At 37.1% G+C, this 20,988-nt stretch overlaps 1 protein-coding gene and 2 non-coding genes across 3 annotated transcripts in view; 2 read left to right on the top strand and 1 right to left on the bottom strand.

Annotated features, from left to right (window-relative positions):
- Positions 1 to 20,988, bottom strand: part of IL1RAPL1 (interleukin 1 receptor accessory protein like 1) — a 1,192,989-nt gene that overhangs the window by 514,110 nt on the left and 657,891 nt on the right. The window lies entirely within an intron of this gene.
- LOC129518994 (small nucleolar RNA U2-19) lies at positions 5,939 to 6,018 on the top strand. The gene has a single exon (XR_008666314.1). It is a non-coding gene; the product is annotated as a small nucleolar RNA U2-19 (small nucleolar RNA).
- LOC129518993 (small nucleolar RNA U2-30) lies at positions 6,924 to 6,993 on the top strand. The gene has a single exon (XR_008666313.1). It is a non-coding gene; the product is annotated as a small nucleolar RNA U2-30 (small nucleolar RNA).

The following is a 20,988-nucleotide window of genomic DNA, read 5'->3' as shown; positions in this document are numbered from 1 at the left end:
CATAGGCAGAGGGAGAAGCAGGCTCCATGCACCAGGAGCCCGACGTGGGATTCGATCCCCGGTCTCCAGGATCGCGCCCTGGGCCAAAGGCAGGCGCCAAACCTCTGCACCACCCAGGGATCCCATATTCCGTCTTTAAATATAAAGCTCTTATCTACTATTTCCTTATGACATAGATAATACAAACTCTACATGTAATTCTTTTTTTTTTTAATTTTTTTATTTATTTATGATAGTCACAGAGAGAGAGGGAGAGGCAGAGACACAGGCAGAGGGAGAAGCAGGCTCCATGCACCGGGAGCCCGACGTGGGATTCGATCCCGGGTCTCCAGGATCGCGCCCTGGGCCAAAGGCAGGCGCCAAACCGCTGCGCCACCCAGGGATCCCCTCTACATGTAATTCTAATCTTGTTTTCTGCACCTATCTAAACTATTACACCCAAATTAAAGGAACGTTGTAAATCTAGGATACATTATAAGAATACGTTATCTTTATGCACTTTTATAGTAGTTTGGTTGATTGAGACATCTTGGTATCAAATGTATGTTTTACTTGCCTTGTGTTTATATTTTTCTATGTAAAGTTGCCATATGCAATCTTCTACGAAAAAAATCATATCAAATGTGCAAATATGATATGGCATGCTATTCTTCCTAGTGTTATTTAAAATACAAAATAGAAAAAGAAAGAAGGTATGTCACAGGAAATTGAATTGATTAATCAATTAATCAGTATATCCTTATACTTAATTAAGTATGTACTTGAAAAGGATGATGTCTATTTGTATTAATATGGAAATATGCCCACATTATGTTATTAATGTACACGAATGGATAAAAGAAAGCGCATGAAACATTATTAAGAAGATATATGAAAGGATATTTGCCTAAATGTAAATGGTAGTCACCTCTGTGGTGTGGGATTTTAGGTGATCTTTATTTTGTGCTTTAATCTATTCATTTTCAGTAAGCACTATCACCCCATGAGTGCAGAAATTAGTTCCTGAGGGGAAAACAAATCTTGGCTATTACAAAAGCCACAGCATATAAATAGATATACCACATATCCATCATTTTAAAATCTCTTGGGGGGAGCAGTTAAAATCTGAACCTTTCTATAAAGATTGGAAAACACTGCTTTAAACTATGGTTTTCAGTATTTGAATTTTCTACATGTGCAGTATTGTTTAATCACCCATGCACACAACATAAACAGAACTATTTTCACTTTGAGAAACAAAGTTTTCTTTATTTTGAGAAAAAAATAGGTTTATTACATTTTAGGAATATTTCCACCACGAATGATAAAAGTAGGCAAAAAATGTAGTATGGCTTAAAAAGGTAAGACCTAGTAATTGCAGGTGGATAAGGTATTTCTATGCCTTAGAATATTCATTACAATCCTTTAAAAATCTATTTACATCAATCCAGATTCCTTTACAGTAAACTTGAGGTCTAAATAATCTCCTAGAAAAACTGTACCAGGCAAAATTAAACAGGCAAGGAAGAGTTTATGAAAGGCCACTGTAGTAGGGGAGAGAGAGAGAACTCAACTCCACTAAAACAAAAGGTGAGAGAGATTTTAAGCAGTGGGATGAGCTAGTAGAAAAGTACTGGAGGACACTGGGGGAGGGGATTTGTCAGAATGATTAGGCTATGTGTGTTTGCTAATTGACACTTATCAAAGTTAGACTCCTACTCTCCCAGAGAGACTAGAGAGAGGACACCTTAGCTCTCTTGATGATTCCACATCAAAGGGAAGGCTCCCAAGTCTCTGAGAAAGATGTCTCTGAGATGTAAAACTGGCAAGAGCCTGTGAGATGATTTATACCTCAAAGGGGAAGGAATGAATGGACATTTTCAAGTTTTCTAAAGTTAAAGCTCTAAGAACATGGAGGTGGGGAGCCTATAATGATGAAGAAATCTGTCTACAGTTAGCTAAGCTGAGGGAACATTAAGGCTGTCTTCGTCACTAAGCACTCTGAAAAGTGCTTTCATTTACAAGGCCCCTAAGTTAATTTGTGGTTTACTAAAATGACTTTTTATTGTTATCCTACAGCTAAAATTAATGCAACACCCCAGAGTGACTCCAAAAAGAGCAGCTAAGTGCATTAACCTGAGGGGTAAAAATGTCTCCTATAATTTTTAAAAAGGGACACAGAATATTGGTGAATTAAAATTGCAAGTAAAATATTTTAAACTTTAAAAAATAACATATGCACATTTAAGGGGGCTCCTTCTAATTCCCAGGAATGATGACTTATTGCGGTAGTTAGTATTCAGCATAATATTCCTTATTAGGAAGACTTAACTTTTCCTTTTCTTCTCTTTTTCTTATCCATCAAACCCTTTTGCTACCCTTTATTTTTTTTAGAGAGGGAGAGAGAATGGAGGAGGGTGTGCAGAGGGAGAGGGAGAGAGACAGAGAAACTTAAGTGGGCTCTGCTCCCAGCATCGAGCCTGACTCGGGGTTCGATCTCAAGACCCTGAGATCATGATCTGAGCTGAAATCAAGGGTCTGCTGGTCCACTGGTTGACAGACTAAGCTACCTAGGTGGCCCAATTACTCTTTGTAATTAAGATAAAAGAAGTAGCAAAAGGGGTATAATATTTGTAAAATGAAGAAAATTACAGAAAATGTAAGAGTGTTTAAGAGATTTTCTCCTGTTTAGTCATCAAATATATAATTTATAATTTTATTAATGCTTTAGACATATGCTTACATGATGTGAAACAAAATATCAAATGACAAGGAATGAATTTTCTTGTTTGCAAGTAGATAACTGAATAATTGTGTGCTGAGAATTATGGGGAGTGTGTTCACTATGTTCACCACTGAGAACCATGGGGAGTGTGAAATATCTTTCTTTATGTGTGTGCTGCAGCAAAATTAAATTGACTGGACAAAATAATCGTTAGCATATCTTGAAGAATTTGGGGGTTCTGTCTAGTTCTTAGCTCACTATAGCTCTTTATTTGCAATATTCTGCATGCTTTTTAAAAATAACATGGCTTTAAATTGAGAAAAGGAAAATGTGAATATTTTGAAGTTACTGTGGCGGAGCACATTCAAGTCAGACTTCACACACTGTAAAATCTGAATACTTAAATGTGAAATTGCTGAAAACAGCATCTCAAGGCTTCAGGACAGTTCATTATGGTAGGCTCTGCTGCCAATGTGATCTTGAAGGCCATAGAAAAAGTGCATTGTGTTATATTTTAAGACTGCATCATAATTAAGTGCTACTGCTGTGTTTGTGGCTTCCAGAAAAGTTATTAACAGCACTCTGTCAGATAATTAGAAACATAGATCATGCAGATATTTCTCTTAATTTGCTAGAATTCACACCCTAGTATAATTGTTCTATTCTCTTTGTTTTTGGGGAGAAGGCACTTTTAGTATCAAATTTATATGTCTAACATCTTGTTAGTGGACAAATCCACACATTTACCAAGATTTTCTCTTCTGATCTCTTGCCTACCTTAGCTGTCAAGAAATGAAAATATAGAGTATATACATATACACATACATATATATATATGAAATGCAAACATGGAAGGTATGAATTAGATATATATACAAATAGACATTTTACTTATGTAGACACAGACTACATCATATATATAGATCTATTATCTATCTATCTATCATCTATCGGGGGAGAGAGAGAGAGCGAGAGCACGTGCAAGAGCACTCTGTAAGTCATACAATAAATTTTATACAGAAATACAGACTAATTAACCTTCTTCCTTATATTGTCCTTTTGGACATTAAATAAAGTTGAAGCCTAACAAAAATTTGTATGTTCTAGTAGAAAAGTCAATCTGTGGTTTCCTAAAACCACATGTGTCTGAGGTTTCCGAGTACACACTGTCTCCCTGAAACTGTTTTACTTGATGGTTTTTGTCTGCTTGGAAACAGATCGAACCCTAATGGAGAAGAGCAGTGCCTATACTTCTTAAAGGTGATCTATCCAGTAAGAAAATCATTATCTTATAAAATGTTTTCACCAATTTCCTCCTTTGCTCCACAAAGGACTGCTCCACAGCACCCGCTCTCTAACACTTTATTTTTTGCATTTGAGACAAGGGCTGGGCATAAGGGTGGTAAGGGGACCATGGGGAGTTTGTGTTATTTTCACTATTCCATCTTCACAATACACTCAACTATAAATATTTGGAACAAAATGACTACATGTGTCTAATCTTTACTTAGATGGTAAAAGACAAGTCTTTGTGTAAATAAATGACTGATATAAGGTTCATTTCCATTTCTGAGGAACATACAGACAACATTTTTTGAGCATTACAACACTAAAGTGGAGTCTAGGGATGTGTTTGGGATTCTTTGATGAATAGTCTGATGGGGTCCAAGGAGGTTAGATTTAGAGAAACAAGAAAGTAACTCAACTGATATGTGAAGAAGAGAACAGTTTCTTTTTTCTTCATCTCTCCTCCCTGGCTTCCTTTGCTTTTTATTTTCAGAAGTGCTAGCATTGAAAATGCCTCCAGGGTGTAAAAGGAATAGAGGAAAAGGAGGGGATTGGGTAGAAATTCCAGATACCAGTGAACTTTGAGGCAAAGAGACAGAAAGAACAGATGGAAATACCAAGATACAGAAGGAGGAAGGAAGTTAACAAAGTTCTTCTCAAATGGTTATTCGTAAGCACTGCTTGTATTTTAAAATTAAAATGTTATATTGTCAAGATTCTATCGCTTTTTAAATTCATTCAGTGGCTGTTAATTCAGGGCCTGCTGTGTGGGAGGCTCTGAGGATCCTGTCCTCAGGTCCAGAGAGGCACACAGGCTCTAAGTCCTTGCTACTCGGTGTATGCTCTGGGCCCTGCAACACTCGCTCAGAATTTGCATTTTTACATGATCTCCTTTTAATTCCTATGCACGCCAAACATCTGAGAAACGCAACTTGAAATATATGACTATAAAAGTGTGTGAAACAGACGTGTCTTGACACTATGAGAAGACATACTTATTTTGGGGACTAAAGAAGACTTCACCTTCAAGGTATACATTAGACCTGAGGAAAGCACTGGAGTCAATTAAGTGAATGTATATGGTGAGGGTGGACAGTGATCTGGGCAGAAGGAATACTCCTTGATATAATAAAAAAAAACAGTTTTGCTGGATGGTAAAGTATAATATGGCAAATGGATGGTGGTGGGGGGTGTGAGGTGAGTGAGGACTAACGGTTGATGGTTTGACAAACCAGCTAAGGATCTGGGACTTTATCCTTTGAGTAATGTGGAGTGAGCCACTGGTACTTTTGAAGCATCTGTTTTTCACCATGTGGAGAATGGTTTTGAGGCAGGTGAAGAGGCAGCAGAAAGATGCCCCAGTCTTAGCACATAGGAGCCTGTTTCTTCAGGCCTGGAGTTGTGTAAATTGTATCTTAGTTATTTCTTTGTTTCAGAAATACGGAAGAAATCAGTATAGTCCTGAAAGAGTCTTAGATCTTTTTCACTCATTTTGTGTTCTAGAATGAAAATGCTTTCTTTTCAACAAAGCAAAAATCAGTAGTTTGTGAGGTCATTTTTCTAGCCTGCATGGACTAGAGGGAGGTCACTATTTGCTCTTTTATGATCAGCTTCAAGGCAGCAAGAGACAAAAGTCATAGCTATATAGAGGACAAAGTGGAACTTCTAAATGGATTTAGTTTAACTATTTAGATTTATTTTATTCATTTATGATTTTATTTATTTTTTTATTCATGAGAGACACAGAAAGAGAGAGAGAGAGAGAGACATAGGCAGAGGGAGAAGCAGGCTTCCTGTGGGGAGCCTGACATGGGACTTGATTCCAGGACCCCGGGATCACTGCCTGAGCCAAAGACAGATTCTCAACCACTGAGTCACAAGGCATCTCTAGTTTAACCTTTCAGATTTAAGATGCTTAATTCTCTGAGATCTGTTCTTACTGAAGTACATCAATGATGAAAATAGCCAAATCTGAGCATCAGAAGATCTGCCTGTCTACCTGCTGCATGATCTTCATAGTTCTGGGAAGCAAAAGTACTTTAAAACAATAAGGGCTCCCTTTTCTCCGCATCCTCTCCAACATTTGTTGTTTCCTGCCTTGTTAATTTTCCCCATTCTCACTGGTGTGAGGTGGTATCTCATTGTGGTTTTGATTTGTATTTCCCTGATGGCAAGTGATGCGGAGCATTTTCTCATGTGCATGTTGGCCATGTCTATGTCTTTCTCTGTGAAATTTATGTTCATGTCTTTTGCCCATTTCATGATTGGATTGTTTGTTTCTTGGGTGTTGAGTTTAATAAGTTCTTTATAGATTTTGGAAACTAGCCCTTTATCTGATAGGTCATTTGCAAATATCTTCTCCCATTCTGTAGGTTGTCTTTGAGTTTTGTTGACTGTATCCTTTGCTGTGCAAAAGCTTCTTATCTTGATGAAGTCCCAATAGTACCCACCATTTGCTTCAACGTGGATGGAACTGGAGGGTATTATGCTGAGTGAAGTAAGTCAATCGGAGAAGGACAAACAGTGTATGTTCTCATTCATTTGGGGAATATGAATAATAGTGAAAGGGAATATAAGGGAAGGGAGAAGAAATGTGTGGGAAATATCAGAAAGGGAGACAGAACATAAAGACTCTTAACTCTGGGAAATGAACTAGGGGTGGTGGAGGGGAAGGAGGGCGGGGGGTGGGGGTGAATGGGTGACGGGCACTGAGGGGGACACTTGACGGGATGAGCACTGGGTGTTATTCTGTATGTTGGCAAATTGAACACCAATAAAAATTAATTTATTAAAAAAACAACAACAATAAGGGCTTATATCTGGGATTATGAGTGTGTGAGTGTATGCATGCATGTTTATAAAAGTGACAGTGGATAACTGAGGATGAATGAGATGGGAGGGTATGTGTGTGTATAACAGGCTAATCAGTTCTGAGCAGTGATGGAAAGGTCTCACCATGGACCTTTATAACTATGACAATTTCTACACTTGAACTGAACTCAGAATAAAATAAAATAAACTATTTAAGATCACTTTCAATACGATTTTCACAATATCTTATGCAATCCCTGCTGCAAACCTGTAAACTCAGCCTGAATTATCTGCAAACACTGACTCACCAGAGCATAAAGTTGTCAGAAACTCCAACAGCTATTTAAAGCCTGTGTGGAAGCAAGTGAGCATTACTATCAATATTCAGACACACCACAACCTTCCATAACTTGTACTTCAATCCAGATTTGAATCTCTAAGAAAGAACCTTATTTTTGTACTTTTGTCCTTTCTGTTACTTCTTTGTTGACCTGTTTGATCTCTTATCCCAGTTCATGCCTACCAACATATATATTAGACAAGAAAATTCAGGTTCTACTCAGGCTCCATGGAGCTCAAGCACCATAGGGAGCAAGTAAGTCAAGGCAGTGTTAGCAACTCTATGTTCCATACAAATGGGAAATATGGGTAAATATTTCTTATGTTTTAGCAATTCTGATTCTTCATATGAGGGCAATGACGTGCAAATTCTTTACTTATGTTGTTATAAAAGATATTTTTTAAGAGTAGTTTTAGGTTCACAGCAAAATTGAAGGGAAGGTACAGAGATTTCCCATACACCTTTCTGCCCCTCCACATGCACAGCTCCCCCATCATCACGATCCCCCAAGCAGAGCTGCTCATTTGTTACAGCTGATGAGTCTACACTGACACATCACAATCACCCAAAGTCCATAGGTTTTACTCTTGGTGATCTACATCCCATGGGTTTGTACAAATGTATGCCATAGTATCATATAGAGTATATTCACTGCCCTAAAACTCCTGTGCTGCATCTATTCATCTCTCATTCCCCCACCCATAATCCTGGCAACCATTGTTTTTTTTTTTTCCTGTCTCCATAGTTTTGCCTTTTCCAAAATGTCATATAGATGGAATCATACATTATGTAGCCTTTTCAGACTGGCTTCTTTCATTAATAATATGCATTTAAATTTCCTCCATGTCTTTTTGTGGCTTGATAGCTCATTTCTTTTTAGAATTGAATAGTTTTCCATTGTCTGACTGTTCCACAGCTTATTTATCCATTCACCTCCAGAAGAATGTTCTGGTTGCTTCTGATTTTGGGCAATTACGAGTAAGGCCAGTATAAGATCCATGTACAAGTTTTTATGTGGACAAAAGTTTTCATCTCCTCTGTGTCAATACCAAGAAGCACAATTTCTGGATCACATGATAGGAGTATGTTTAGTTTTGTAAGAAATCATCAATTGTCTTCCAAAGTGGCTGTACCATTTTGCATTCCCACCAGTAATCAATGAGAGTTCCAGTGCCTCCACACCCTTGCCAGCATCTAGTGTTACTATTCTGGACTTTGGCCATTCTGATAAATATGTAGTGGTATTTCACTGTTCATTTTAATTTGCATTTCCCTAATGACCTTTGATGTCGTACATCTTTTTATATGCTTGTTATCTGTTTATCTTCTCTGGTGTGGTGTCTGTTAAAACCTTGAGTCCACTTTTTTATATAAATTTATTTTTTATTGGTCTTTAATTTGCCAACACATAGAATAACACCCAGTGCTCATCCCGTCAAGTGCCCCTCAGTGCCCGTCACCCAGTCACCCCCACCCCCGCCCACCTCCCCTTCCACCACCCCTAGTTCGTTTCCCAGAGTTAGGAGTCTCTCATGTTCTGGCTCCCTCTCTCATATTTCCCACTCATTTTTTCTCCTTTCCCCTTTATTCCCTTTCACTATTTCTTATATTCCCCAAATGAATGAGACCATACAATGTTTGTCCTTCTCCGATTGACTTACTTCACTCAGCATAATATCCTCCAGTTCCATCCACGTCGAAGCAAATGGTGGGTATTTGTCATTTCTAATGGCTGAGGAATATTCCATTGTATACATAAACCACATCTTCTTTATCCATTCATCTTTCGATGGACACAGAGGCTCCTTCCACAGTTTGGCTATTGTGGACATTGCTGCTATAAATATCAGGGTGCAGGTGTCCCGGCGTTTCACTGCATCTGTATCTTTGGGGTAAATCCCCAGCAGTGCAATTGCTGGGTGTAGGGCAGATCTATTTTTAACTCTCTGAGGAATCTCCACACAGTTTTCCAGAGTGGCTGCACCAGTTCACACTCCTACCAACAGTGCAGGAGGGTTCCCCTTTCTCCACATCCTCTCCAACATTTGTGGTTTCCTGCCTTGTTAATTTTCCCCATTCTCACTGGTGTGAGGTGGTATCTCATTGTGGTTTTGATTTGTATTTTCCTGATGGCAAGTGATGCGGAGCATTTTCTCATGTGCTTGTTGGCCATGTCCACTTTTAACCAGGTTATTTGTTTTCTTATTGTTGAGTTTTAGTAGTTCTTTGTATATTTTAGATACAATTCTTTATTAGACATGTCTTTTGCAAATATTTTCCCTTAGTTTGTGACTTTTCTTCTTATTCTCTTGATATTATCTTTCTCAGAGGAGAAACTTTTAATTTTAATGATGTCTAGCTTATCAATTCTTTCTTTTCATGGTTCATGCCTTTGATGTTTTAGCTGAAAGGTCATCACCAAATCTAAGGTCATCTGGATTTTCTCCAATGTTATCTTCTAGGAGTTTTAGAGTTTGATTTTTACATATATGCTTATGATACATTTTGAGTTCATTTCTGTGAAGTGTATAAGGTCTGTGTCTAGATTCATCTTTGCCTGTGGATGTCTACTTGTTCCAGTACCATTTGTTGAAAAGACCAACTTTACTCCATTGTATTGCTTTTGCTCCTTTGTCAAAGATCAGTTGACTCTGGGTCTATTTCTGGGATCTCTATTCCGTTCTATTCATCTATTTGTCTATTCTTTCACCAATACCACAGTCTTGATTATTGTAGTTTATGATGAATTTTAAAGTCCTGTATTATCAGCCCATCAGCTTTAGTCTTCCTCTTCGATATTATGTTGGCTCTTTTAATCCTTTTTTTGTTTGTTTGTTTCCCCAAACCCAGTTGTCAAAGATGCCATCTTGTTCTCTTAGATCAAATAAAAATTTTATTTTAGAAACTCAGAGAAGGGCAGCCCGGGTGGCGCAGCGGTTTAGCGCTGCCTGCAGCCCAGGGCGTGATCCTGGGGACCCGGGATTGAGTCCCATGTCAGGCTCCCTGCATGGAATGGAGCCTGCTTCCCTCTGCCTCTCTCTCTGTCTCTATGAATAAATAAATAAAATCTTTAAAAAAAAAAGAAAAAAAAGAAACTCAGAGAAGTTTAAAGATATACACAAAGGATTTTCCCAATTTATGTTTCATAAAATTACATGTGAATTCAATTTTGAGTAAATTAATGCTCCTAGTTCTCTGTAGTTTTATTTAAATTAAACTGCCAGGGATCCCTGGGTGGCGCAGCGGTTTGGCGCCTGCCTTTGGCCCAGGGCGCGATCCTGGAGACCCGGGATCGAATCCCACATCAGGCTCCCGGTGCAGGGAGCCTGCTTCTCCCTCTGCCTGTCTCTCTCTGCCCCTCTCTCTCTGTGTGTGACTATTATAAATAAATAAATTTAAAAAAATAAATTAAACTGCCAGAAGAGTATGGTGGAACAAGGAATATACACACATATATAATCAATCCTACTGCTAGAGCACATGAAGTCATACTGAGATACTGAGTTTGGCTATTTTGAGAAAGAGAGCATGGTTTCATTGTCATCTCAGTCATTATCTTCAATAACCACAGCTAACATATATAAAAATGGTGGCTATGTAAGTCTTTTAAATCCCTTACCCATATTAATCGATTTAATCTTCAAAATGATCCTATGATGAAGATATGATTGCCTCACTTTTCAGACTAAGAAAGTCAAAGAGTAGTTAAATAATTTCCCCAACATCACAGAGCAATAGCAGAGCTGTTACTGATCAGGCCTGAAAATGTGAGTGATTGATTCAGAGTGGAAAGATGTAAAAGATTTTTAAAATCAAGGAGGTCTGGGTTCAAAACTGGACTCTAAGGATTAAAGTACAGACTCTTGGGGCATAGTGATTAAATTCTGTTAACTTTAATTTAATTTGTTCATCCATAAAGTAGATATCCCCTCTAACTCCTGGGAAGATGAAAAGAGGTAAGGATGTGAATGTGCCTACCATTGGTCCAGAGGCACAGAATGAGCTCAAGAGAGGTTAACTGCTTTTATTTTTAATATATATATATATATAATATATACTATTTTATATATATAATTATATATATAATATATTGTTGAAGTTCGATTTGCCAACATATAGTATAACACCCAGTGCTCATCCCGTCAAGTGCCCCCCTCAGTGCCTGTCACCCAGTCACCCCCATCCCCCTGTCCACCTCTCCTTCCACTACCCATTGTTCGTTTCCCAGAGTTAGGAGTCTTTCATGTCACCATTTCTAATATTTCCCACTCATTTTCTCTCCTTTCCCCTTTAATCCCTTTCACTATTTTTTATATTCCTGAATGAATGAAACCATATGTTTGTCCTTCTCCGATTGACTTACTTCACTCAGCATAATACCCTTCAGTTCTATCCACGTTTGAAGCAAATGGTGAGTATTCGTCATTTCTTTTTTTTTTTAATTTATTTATTCATGAGGGACACAGAGAAAGGGAGACAGAGACACAGGCAGAGGGAGAAGCAGGCTCCATGCAGGGAGCTCGATGCGGGACTCGATCCCGAGTCTCCAAGATCACATCCTGGGCCGAAGGTGGCGCTAAACCGCTGAGCCACCCGGGCTGCCCCCGTATTCGTCGTTTCTAATGGCTGAGTAATATTCCATTGTATATATAGACCACATCTTCTTTATCCATTACATTTCCAATAAAATCTCTGTTGGTTAGCAATTAGCATTGCTATGTAAACTATGTTCTCTTGACAAACTTAGTTCAATTCCTTACATATCAGATAGGTAACAATATTTTCAGTAAAATTTTCACCCATGTACTACATATACTCTGGCTCATTAAACCTGAGTGTACTGAATCAAAGGATGATCATTAGGAAAAACTATGGTGGTTGTGAACAGTAGAAATAAATGCATAGATAGCTGGTTGTGGGAAGGAGAGGTGAATGCCTGTTGGATTGAGCAATTGTCTTTAACTCTGGAAGGCTAATTGTACTAGTGAGGATAAGTGAGTATGGCTCAGGAATGCCCTTAAGAACTAAAGCAGCAGCCGTTTTCCACCTACTGTTCATACTTTAAAGCCTGCCTTAATCTCATTCATGGTGGAACGAAGCCTGGAAACCTGTGCCTGTAAAGATGACAGTAGTAAGTTGACCCTGGTCTTCACTCATATCCCCATTCCCACACAAATTACACAAAGCAGTGGGCCTCCTTCTGCCCTGACTGACTGAGGTTTTTTGTTTGTTTGTTTTATTCTCTGCATCCAGAACCTTCTCTGTTAACTGTCCTTTCTGTTGGCCAGTTCCATATGCTGCTGCTATTGCCAGTGCACCACCACCAAACTTGGGAGTTTCTCATTTTCTGTTTTTTTTCTTCTGTGTCCCACAACTTCTCTCAAAGTGGATTGTTTTTTGGAAAGTGGAAGATCACTGTATGTCCCCTCTCCCTTTTCCAGCAGTTTTAATCCCTCACTCTCTGGGTTAAAGGAAGAGTTTGAAGTAATGAAAAGAGGTTGGGCCAGCTCCCGGGGGACATGGGCTTTAGGACTTACAGCCCCAGGTATAGGTCTTACTAGCAGTGTGACAAAGTCACTTACCCTCTGAGGAGTTCAAATTCCTTGGCCATAAAATGGGAGAATAATTGTACCTGTGTCATTGGATGGTTGTGAGGCTTATTTAAATGAGGTGACAGATATAAGGTGCTTAGAACAGGGCCTGGTACTCAGAAAGCTACGACTAGTATTGATTAGTACCATCCTTCTTCAAAATCTTCCCATCCTGACTACATGCAACCCCTCTCATGCATACCTCATTCATCAGGTAGTTCTCACTGATTTTTTATTCCTGCACCCCTGACAATCTTGAACTTCACTCGGGACCTATGATCCTAGAAAACAGTAAAGTTTAAGCAACTTCCCCCTCCTTTTTTGTTCCAGGCAACAGTTTCCTGTAGAAATGCACCCTCCCCCTTATGACTTAGGTAAAACTCATGGATGCTCCCTTGTTTACCTATGACAAGGCCAGACGCAGACCGTCCAAATTCCTTTCTTCACTTCATAAATGATTAGCTAAACTGCTGTCCTCACTGATAAGCCAGAACAAAATGCTTGTTAGCCATAATTTGGTTAAGATTCTCTCCTTCCTTCAGGGTCCCTAATTTTGCCCTACCCTCATCATGAGCCAGTATGCAGGCATTCCTTAATAGGCCTGCCACAGAAGAGGCTGCCTCAGGGTCAAATCTTCTCTGATGTGCTGTCCCATCATGCCACTCCTGTTCAGACCACTTCCACACACTCTGTTCTTGCTAGCTTTGTTTTCTTCTTCCTGTAAAAGAAAAACTCCTTTTGCCTGAGGTTTGCAGATCTTATACTCAGAATGGTCTCCTTATTGCAACATTCCTCCTCCTCATGCAATAGTTTACCTCTTTGCAATAATCCATCTAAATAAAGTCCTCATCAAGTTTAGATTTAAAAATAATTTTTTGACACCTCCATGTACAAATTCTTGCTCTCCTTGAAGGCGGACTTCAAATTCCATGTGTGCAGGAAACTTTCCATAACCATCCCAGAATTCCTACTCCCATTTATGATCCATCTATTTGATACTGAACTTTTTATTTTGCATCCTGTTATGTGGATAACACAGAACAGTTTATCTCTTCTGCTCCATGGTAACTTCCCCAGGAGATCTCTGCTTAATTCATTCTTCGATGTATCACGGTGCTTAGCATATTACACAAATAAGAACTTGTTTTTTATAAAGTGAATGAAGAATGGACTTGGGACATCTACAGAATCTATCAAATGACAGTAGATGGTAAAATTCAGTCAATACACAGGGGACTTTAAGCTATTATGTCATCTATGATACGGTTGAAATCAGGTAAAATATACAAAGTGTTAGGAATTATGCACACAGTAGGCATTCAAAACTGCTAATTCTCATCATCATCATCATGAGAAATCTCTTTTCTTTTCATCTACATTACAGAGATGTTCTTTTAATAGAGAGCACCCGACTTACATGATTATCATGGCTGAAATTGACCAGGGAATATTAATTGCTTTGTTCTCTCTTATATAATTTTTCTGAGTATAAGATCTGTAAATCTCAGTAAAATTTAATTTTACTCTGATTTTAACACAGTAATGAAAACTGACGGTGGCAATTCTGGTGTCAAACCACTTCTCAATACAAGGATAGCCATGTAGTTAACTTATTGCTGCTTTTTTCATTTTGTTGTTCTTTTATATGCCAGAGGGAGGAAACAAGCTTTTCTTGAGAGTCTATTACATGCTATGTCCTGCACTGGGTGCCTAAATATAATTCAACTCTGATCACAATTTTATGTGGACCAAAGAAAGTAACTCTGAAAATTAACTTGCCCATGATACCATTTTAGGGGGAAAAATCCTGGCTTAGATTAGTACCTGCACATTTTAATAAGCATTTCATGAAAGAATGGATAATGGTTTATTGGCTTTTGGAGATTCTGCTCTTTCAAGAATAGCTGGCTGCTCTCCTCCACACTACAAAGAGATATACCATTCAGAAAACCTGCTAATATCAGAATAATGTTAACTTTGAAACATTTTATTGTATTACAAATTTTTGGGCTTGGAAGGAGACACAGAGTTCCCTGGGATACAAGTCAGGATTAGGACATTTGCCTAACCCAGGTTCAAAGCAGGACTGTTACTCGAAGTCACCTCACTGTAATCCAGACTCTTTCTACTATATGGCACTGCTTCACATGATTTATAAAATTATTTCCCTATTATTTTCTGGACATTTGAGGTGTTTCTAGTATTGTACCATTACAGATAATACTGCAAAGAGACAGCTTAATAACAATTACTTCCCTCCCTCTCTCCCTTTATCTCTCTCTCTCTCTTCCTCTCTCTAAGATTAATGCTTAGGAAATACTCTCCCCTCAAGGAGACCAGGGATAATTTTTCCTTTTCACGTTGTTTCCTCCCTTTCTGCCTCCTTTCTCATATTTATTTACTTATTTTTCTATAATTCTCTTCTCTTTTGGGGGTGTGTCTTCTGTTAGTTTTGATTTTCCAAGCTGTCTTGGTATTCTATTTATTTTTCACATTGTATTACTTTGTGAAGATTCCAATTTTAAAATATTCTGCTATGTGTTTTATAAATGAATTGCCACATCTTGATGTTTATAGTGGCATTATCAATAATAGCTAAATTATAGAAAGATCCGAATATCCATCAACTTATGAATGGATAAAGAAGTAATTATATATATATATAATATATATACACACACCTATATACTACTCAGCCATGAAAAATAACGAAGTTTTTTCCACTGCAAAAACATGGATGGAGCTAGAGAGTATTAAGCTAAGTGAAATAAGTCAGAGAAAGACAAACATCATATGATTTCACTCATACGAGGAATTTAAGAAATAAGCAAATAAAAGCAAAGGGAATAATAAGGGGGGGGAGTCAAAGCAAGAAAAAGACTTTTAAAAATATTTTATTTATTTGAGAGAGAGGGTAGATAGGGAGAGAGAGAGAGACAGAGAGAGAGAGAGAGAGAGAGAGAGCGAGCGCAGGAGCCAGGGAAGAAACAGAAGGAGCAGATTCCCTGCTGAGTAGGGAGCCAGATGAGGGGCTCTATCCCACAACCCTGGGATCACAACCTGAGTCAAAGGCAGATGCTTAACTGACTGAGCCATCCAGGTGCCATCAGACTCTTAATTATAGAGAATGAACTGATTATCAGAGGGGAGATGGGAGGAGGATGGGTTAAATAGGTGATAGGAATTAAGAAGGGCACTTGTGATGACTACAGGGTGTTGTATGAAATGGTTGAATTACTATATTGTACATCTGAAACTAATATAATACTGTATGTTAACTACCCGGAATTCAAATAAAAACTTTTAAAATTTTTTGAAAATTCATCCCTGTTCTTTCATTTATCTGACATTTATTCATTACTTTTATTCATAGTATCCTGTTATATGAATATCTCACAGTTTATTGATATATACTTGGGGTTTTCATTTTTTGTTAATGTAAGTAATAATGCCATTAGCCATCTTGTAAGCATACACACACATACATTTTTCATTGTGCATAAGAGTAGGTATCTATGTAGGACTTTTACCTAGGAGTGGATTTGCTTATTCAGAACATGTATATTTTTAAATTTACTAGACACTTTTTGGCTGCTTTGGGTAATGGGCCTACCCCCAACTAAATGAAATGAGAGGAGGAGGGGAGTTGTACTCCAAAGGAAAGTTTAGTGATGGAAGTAAAAAAAATATTCAAGGGATATAAACAGGAGATGTCCACTACTTCCAAACAGTATGGTTTCTTAAATATTGTAAAATGTGATTTGATACTCATAAAATTCTGTTGTGGGTAGTATAACAATTTTCTGTATTTCAATACTGCTAAATAAAAATGTGAAAATATTTGTTTTCATAGAAACTACCATATTTTAGGATTCCTTATACTGAACTCTCACTCATACTCAAACTATAGCTTCAACACTCACCCTCTGCCAGATTATTTGTGGGTATGGGGAAAAAGTTGTGTCCAGTGGTGGTCCATAAGAGACCTAGTAATTCCAAAATAAATTAGACCAGCTTGGTTCTTTCTAGAATATTCATTATTTAGATAAAAAATTAAGATGTAAGATATGATACATATTTTTGGATTTGTTACATTTAAAGAAAAAATACACACTATATGGATTTTTTCTAGAAGAATTAATTAAATTATATGATATTCACTTTCATCTGGTAAATACTTATTTTTCCTTCTGGCCAAAACATTTTTCTGTAATTCTTAAAAGAAAGACCAAAAATAAAATAACACCATATTTCCAACAGAAATTTTGAAATGAGTTGGACCATCTGAAAAGCCATTTAATTTCTGGGGCTAGATCATAGAATGAAATAATGGTAAGAAAATGGATTGTGAAAATGTTACATCAGGAAAAAAATTTCCTGATAAAATGCAGGAGTCAGCAAGATCAGAGAAGAAGTGAAGAAAAGAAAACTGACTTGAAAAAAGCAAAAAGAATGACGTGATCACTACAAGGTGATGGTTTTAGTAGCATTTTCATACTTGGTGTAACATTTTTAACAGAGTTAATGTAGCAATATATTTAAACTACTTTCCAATCAACCAGAGGTTGAAAATATGCTCTCAAAAAGTACATATTCCTCCTCTTTTTATGGATGAGGAAGCTGAGCGAAGAAAGGTCAATTGGTTTTATCACAAAGCATCATGGTGACAAATTTAAGGATAAAACTTAATTTCCTGAACTTCAGTTTATGATTTACTCTACTGGATAATTAATAATAAGGCATCATATTTTTCATATTAACTCTGCTGATCACTATGAAAGATTTATCATTTAAGTTCAACTGAAACACATTCTACTATGAGACCTTTAATTCTTCTGCCACTGATGTAATTAAATGGTGCATTTGTAGCTTAGCCTGTGGGTTCAGTGATTACTTTTTTTTCTTTAAAAAATGGTACCTTTTATCTTCCCCTTTTAAAAAACTATTTTTATTGACATTTTTCATACAGTCAAGTGTGCTTTACACAGACTGTAATCTAGTAGAATTAATGAAATTGATAACAAGAATTGATAAATTCCAGACTTTGCTTTGTGTGTTTGTAATGTGCTAGAACTAATGCCCACAACAACCATTGCGTATATTATTTTTGATAAAATGGAGCATGTTACAGATAGTCTGAACTGTTTTTATGAATAAACATCTGTCATATTTTACAACTCAAAAATCATTTTGATTAATTCAAACTTTTGAATTGAAAGAGATCAAAGCTGAGCAATATAGTGAAACTGAGTTTAATCATTTTGGCTGTCCAATCTTGATTTGGAATTCAGTCCTTAGAGCAAAAGACCTCTCTTATGAGTACATTCTAATGATAACTCTCCTGACACCAATTACCTTAATTCATTGTTTAATCTCTCAATATATTGAATGAATTGTCAAAATTTATTAATCAAGCTAACATTTAATGTCAAGGCATGGTAACTTTGATTAAAAAGCATGATGTTTTTACTCTTAGGCAAAAAGTGTTGTAGAATATTTCAGAATATATCAGTAGCAAAGTTGGGATGTGCCATTTCTGGCCATGGGGAAAACAAGGCATTATTTCTCTGGATGATTTTCATCAATAGCAGCAACAATAAACACTAGTAATGAGAATAGTGAATACTTACTATTTACTATGTGTCAGGATCTGTTCTAAGTTCTTATTTATAATCAGTCACTTAATCTGCATGGCCTTAATTTACTCACCCTTTAAAACTTTTCAAGTGCTTTCAATGTACTGGGTATTCTTCTAGATTTTGTAAATTACACTTGAAAATAACCAATTTTTCCTCTTTCCCACTGACTAGCCTCTAGCCAGGGCCTCAAATGATCCTGAGTCAAGATGGCATTAAAACCAAAACCAAAAAACAAACTTATACTACACCCCTAAGAATGTCAAGTACTAGAATCCATAGATATGGGCTGTAAAATAGCTATGCCTAAAATTATGAGTGATATTTTAAAAATCTGAAAGAATGATGCCTTTCTTGGTGTTGTGTGAGAGCGTACATGTTAAGAAGAGTGCTTGGTCAGTAGTACTCCCTGACCCAGAACTATTATGTTTTTGATTTGATTGAATTTTATGACCTACTTTTTGATATTACATTGCTACCTGACATGGTTTATCAGCAAGAGCTCACCTTCCATTTCTTGCTGCTTTTGACAGCATTGGATTTGAAATGTACTAGAACGTTTTCATTATGATAACCCTACCAGTGCAATCCTTTGGATTGCCTGCCTCTGATAAATGGTACAGTCTTCTTGTCACCAGTCATTTCTCTTGCCTAACCCTGCTGGGAGAGCTGTACTGCTTCTAGCCTTGCAGACCGCCAACCAAACTCATACCTACTTCAATGTTAGAAAAACAGCAACTTTTTCCTTGACTGTTACTCATATGGCAGGCATTATTCAAAATGATCTATAAGCATTATTATCAACATTTTACCAAGGATGAAATTCAAAGTAAATTGTGGGCATCAATTTATAATTTTAAATAAAGATGATCATCATCGTTTCTAATGAAGTTCCATTCTTTTATTTGCACTCTCCTGCTTCTGATTCTCTTACACTTATTCCAACAAACAATTGTGAGGTTGGAAGAACCTACCAATAAATATTCTTTGGTAGAATGATTGGTTAATTAGAGAAACAAGCAAATGTCTGGAACTATGCTGCCTGATACAGTGGATATTAGCAACATGTGCCTAATGAGTACTTGAAATGTGACCAGACTGGATTTAAATGTGATGTAAGTATAAAAGACATGCCAGATTTCAAAGACTTGGTATGACAAAATAATGCAAAATATGTCATTTGGAATTTTTATACTGATTATATATTGAAGTTGTAATATTTGGTTAAATAAAATATATTACTAAATTTTGTCTATTCTCACTTTTTAAAATGTGGACACTACAAAATTGTTAATTTTATATGTGACTCGCCTTATATTTCTATCGGACAGCACTGTTCTAGAAAGTGAGTGTTATCTCAGTCTTGAAAAGTATAAGGAAAAGGCACAGGACCCAGGGCTTTGGCTGCAGTTCCATTGGTGGCTATGCCACACCTGAGCTAAAAGACCTTGTCCAAATCACCTGACTTCTGTAAGTGTTGGCTTAATGTTGGGAATGTGAATGCCCACTCACAGTGCTACGGAAAGGAGTACATTAAGCTCAGACGTGTGAAAACAGGCTATAAAGAAATGTGCAAATGGAAGTGTCCACTGTTATGGTTTGGTCTGACCTGTGACTCTTTATCTTGGCTTGTTTTAATTAACGGAATGTTAATATGTATAATTTTAACCCAGTTTTTCAAATGACATTATTATCAATACAAATCATTGAGTGATACTAAGTAATGGTTTATCTGTGTGGAGAAATCTCATAAAATCTTATTTCTTTTTTTAAATAATAAATTTATTTTTTATTGGTGTTCAATTTGCCAACATATAGAATAACACCCAATGCTCATCCCATCAAGTGCCCCCCTCAGTGCCTGTCACCCAGTCACCCCCACCCCCCGCCCACCTCCCCTTCCACCACCCCTAGTTTGTTTCCCAGAGTTAGGAGTCTCTCATGTTCTGTCTCCCTTTCTGACATTTCTCACTCATCTTTTCTCCTATACAATCTATTAACAAGTGTAATCCAGTGTCTATAAGGGGTGTAAATAATGAATATATTAATGTACTGCATATTTGCTTTTGATCTGATTATATATATATATATATATATATATATATATATATATAAAACTTAGACTTATTAATGTCACTTCTTTTTTATAAACCTGGTTCCCTCTTTGTGGATCACATTTAAGATGCCCATTTGAGTATGATTCCACTTATATGAAGTACTTAGAATTAGCAAATTCATAAAGACAGAAAGGAAGTAGAAGAGCTGGAGGAAGGGAACAGAGGGTTGTTGTTAGTGGCTATGGAGTTTCAGCCTGGGATAATGAAAAGGTTCTGGAAGTGGATAGTGGTGGTGATTGTACACCACTGTGAATGCACTAAATGCCAACCAAATTGTACACTTAAAATGGTTAATAAATCTTATGTATAGTTTATCACAAAATGCTCATTTTAAATAAGTGGTTATTCTTAATAGTTCAGAGTACATTTTAAAGGTTTTTTTTTATCTTAGCAAAGAATTTTGTTTAAAGAGCATCATTTTCCTACTTCATGTTGGCTCTCCGCTTGACAGGCATTGATTTTTCCATAAGACTTATGAAACACAAGCCATTATGTTGGCATT

The sequence above is a fragment of the Nyctereutes procyonoides genome, unplaced genomic scaffold (assembly GCF_905146905.1).
Source record: "Nyctereutes procyonoides isolate TBG_1078 unplaced genomic scaffold, NYPRO_anot_genome, whole genome shotgun sequence".
NCBI classification, from domain to species: Eukaryota; Metazoa; Chordata; class Mammalia; order Carnivora; family Canidae; genus Nyctereutes; species Nyctereutes procyonoides.
This window is presented reverse-complemented; position numbering and strand designations above follow the sequence as displayed.